Source organism: Octopus bimaculoides, chromosome 11, assembly GCF_001194135.2.
Source record: "Octopus bimaculoides isolate UCB-OBI-ISO-001 chromosome 11, ASM119413v2, whole genome shotgun sequence".
Classification (NCBI taxonomy): Eukaryota; Metazoa; Mollusca; class Cephalopoda; order Octopoda; family Octopodidae; genus Octopus; species Octopus bimaculoides.
The window spans coordinates 32,991,613-32,995,587 of NC_068991.1; the positions used below are offsets into that span (position 1 = coordinate 32,991,613).

General features: G+C 39.5%; 1 protein-coding gene across 1 annotated transcript in view; it reads right to left on the minus strand.

The window, feature by feature from the left end:
* LOC106871767 (vacuolar protein sorting-associated protein 54) overlaps nucleotides 1-3,975 on the minus strand; it is a 434,878-nt gene that overhangs the window by 325,661 nt on the left and 105,242 nt on the right. The gene's annotated exons all lie outside the window — the stretch shown is intronic.

Here is a 3,975-nt window from a genome sequence, read left to right on the forward strand (position 1 = left end):
GGTTAGTGTTAGGGTTAGGATTAGGATTAGGATTGGTGTTAGGGTTATGGTTTTAGGGTCAGGGTTAGGGTTAGGGTTAGAGTTAACCTAGAAGGGACAGGCCCCTTATATTTTGGTTAAGGCTGTTGGTAAGTTTTCCTAAGTTACTCCAATCCAGATCCCCAATGCAAACCTTCAGATCAACCTTCTCCTATGCAGATCTTTGATGCAACATTTAAAAAAACAGTCAATGAGTGGAAATAACCAATAAACTGATTCCTTATGGGATTTCCCAATCAAATTGCCAGCAAACCATTTTCAGCCAAACCAATTTCAACAGATTTCTGTCAAATCTGATGTCGATGTTTCTTATTTTGGTTTGAAATAAAGCACTTGATCACTTAATAATCCTAGCTTAATCCCGGGCAGCGACGGGCTATACTGCTAGTATATAATAACAATATTTACCACATCATGTTCCATGCTGGCATGGATTGAATGACTTGACAGAATCTGATTGGCCCAAAGACTGCATCGTGCTCCAGCATTTGCACTGGTATGGTTTCTACTGCTACATGCCCTTAACTACTTTACAGCATGTACTGGGTGTTTTTTTCATGCCACCAACACTGATGAGACTGCCATGCAGTTTGGAAGACTACAAACATTTGGGAGTAACTCTATGCAAGGAGATTAGGGGCAAAAATGGGTAAAATGAGATAAAGCCAGAGAAGAACAGACTCCTTGCTATAGAGGATGTACATGACAAACCACTGATGTCAACCAAAGATCATCACACTTCAATACCTTCCAATAACAGAGTGTGGGAGTGAGGAAGTAGAGTTGAAAAACAATGATGATGGGATGTAGGAGGCTACTGATAGTGCCAAGCAGCAGAATACCAATGATGAAACAGTAGACAGAAGGACAAAAGAGAGATGCTTTTGGGTAGAATGCTGGAGTAGGTGATAAAAGAGAGAAGCAGGCATAGTACATGAGGAGGGTGAGAGATGTATGGCGGTGAAGTAGGATAGATAGTTGCTGATTCCACCCATGAAATTGTGAGTGGATAGAATAGTATTTATAAATTACAAGTGAAATGGTTCTGGGTAAGAAGAAAAGTGGTATCAAGGAAGTGGTGCAGTTAAGAAGGTGGAATGGGGGTATCTCAAAGTGGAAGGAAATTGAGCAATGAGCCCACTTGTGCATATACATACATCCAGAGCTTAACCAGAACTCAGCTTTACTGTGCTAAGCAGGTCCTCTCAAGAACTGGTTATCAACAGTCATCCCAGTCCTTTGTCATCACCTCCACGAGTGTCAAGGTCCTAAGATCAGCCTTTACCAGTTTCCCCAATCTTTCTGTGTCTCCCACCTCTGCACATACAATGAAGCATGATTGTTTCATTTCTTTCCATTCTTTTCAAATCCTCTGCATTTAAGGCTCATACCTCACTACCTTGCAGTATTGCAGTTCTAACACAACCATCATACAATCTGCTTTTCACTCTGAGCAGAAAAACATTTATTGTCAGCTGTAGTCATAGTTCCCTGAATTTTCTCCATCCTGTTCTTACTCTGGCTACAATAATTTCAGAGCAATCACCTTCCTTGTTAATTACATCTCCTAGCTAATAAAAGCTGTCAACTATTTCTAGTGAGTCATGCGGGTATTTTAGAGAATCTATTTCTGGTGCACTCATAGTACTTACTGCTCAAATGCATTTATCACATATGAAACTTATGTTCTTGGATAGTCTATCTGCAATCACTAAGTCATGTGTGTCCATAACATACATTGGGTATAGCATATGGAGTTTATACTTACTCATTTTCTGCATATCAAACAGGACCCTGAAGGTACTATGGTCCCATCTTCTTACTAAAATCTTTATCTTTGCTAGGTTTACTTTAAGCTCTCTTGATTCCCAGTTTAGTTTCATGCCTGAAATTTCCACCCTAATTTTCCTATAGGTTAAGCTATGTGAGCTAGATCATCGGTATTGAGGTATTCTCATGGACAATCAGCTTTAAACTCCTCTGATGGCCTGTAAGATTACGATGAATAGAAGAGGAGTCAAGAGTAAGTCTTGATGAACTCCTACTTTCACATTAAATTCATCACTGAAAGTGTTGCCAACTCTCATGTTACTCATTGCATTTTTGTACGTAGCTTGTACAGCCTTTCCAAGCCATTTGTCTGCACCCAATTTCCTCACCAACCACAAAATTATTGAGTGTGGTATTCAGTTAAACACTTTTTCTAGATCAACAAAAAACAAGACACAGCAGTTTACTCTTAGTCAAGTATTTCTCCTCCAAATGCCTCACCATATATACATACCAAAACACATAACATAGAGACATGGCAAGAAATTTAAAGGAAGACATGAAAACTTAGAACAGATGCAAACGTTCTCAACATCTAACCAAATGTCAACCAAATATCATTACACTTCAATACCTTCCAACAATATTTTCAATTTTGTGGTATCAGCAACAAGCTGTTGCATTATGGATGAACTTGATGGAGAAAATTACTATCTTATTTAAAATAGAATATTAGTCTTTATCATCTTAATCAAAATGCAGAAAAAAAAGAGACTATCTCTTTATAGACGAAGATCAGTTGCAATGAGAGGAGTTGAATCTCATAAGAATGGAAAAACAAACAATAACAAATGGGTTGTACCATATAATGAAACTCTTAAGAGCATTCAAATGCCACTGCAACATTGAAATCATTGCTTCACAGAGGTCAATTAAGTATGACATCAAGTACATGTTGAAAGGAAATGACCAAGCTGTTCAAATAAACAATGATAACACTGCTTTGCAATTTTGAACACCTCACATCTCTGATCCTCATACTGTAGGACATTGGAAGACTTCTTACCTTCTGCCATTCCTTTTGCTATGTAAACCTGTTGCCTAGCTGCCCTTCTGGCTACCTGATATTCTCTACTGTAACAATGTCCTTTCCCATTTACATTTTACATGAATCACCTTACTTTTGTATGCTATAAATTATCTCTCTCCTTCTCCAAAGAATCATTTCATCTTGGCTTGCAGCTAACACTATATATTTCTCACTCCCTCTACAGTCCTTCATTCATATTTTACATTGATCACCCATCTGTGTTACCAAATTATCTCTCACCCTACTCTAAACTACTTCCTACTGATTTGCACCATACATCTCTCACTCACCCCACACACTATATCTCTCTCATTTCCTTCACATTCTTACAAGTTACCTACTCACACATCATCTCTCTCTCTCTCTCTCTCTCTCTCACCCTTCTTTTGTATTATTACTATTCTACAGCTCTTCATTCACTCCATACTGCCAGTCAGCACCTAATGTCTCTGACATTCCTACTAATTTATAAGTATCATTGATCACCCCTCCAATCTTGTCCACCATTCATTATATTTACCTTTGAACCCTAACCAATCTCTAGTCATTGTCTATTCTTTCCTTTATTTCCTCCAACTTACATTTACCATTGAAACCTCCCCTGCCCCAACCCTGGTTCATCATTCAGTACATTCACACTCCTACTCCATCTCTAACCACGCCTTGGTATCGTGTTGATCTGTCTTTCTAACTCCCACCCACTCTTGCATAATGCAATCTACCAAGTGTTTCCTCTATAGCAAGAAACCTATTCTGACCCTTACTTTAGCTTTGCATTACCTAACAAAAACCTGCCTCCCTCTACTGTAGTCCACTCTTTCAAAGAGGAGGAATTTAGTCTTTTGAGATACATAGTGTGGTGTGTGCGTACGAGTAGATGTAATCGCCTTACCTCGGTTTTCCTTTCCTCGACTGCGAGTCCGTCTTGCGGTATCCGATCCTTGAAGCTTGCTCCGTTCGAAAAGGGCACGAACGCTGATCGAGGCTCCCTCTGCCCTGTTTCCCCTTCCGGTCGACTCGCCCTTCCGGTCAGCCTCCCCAGACACTGACGTCATACCACACATAGCAACCTCAAT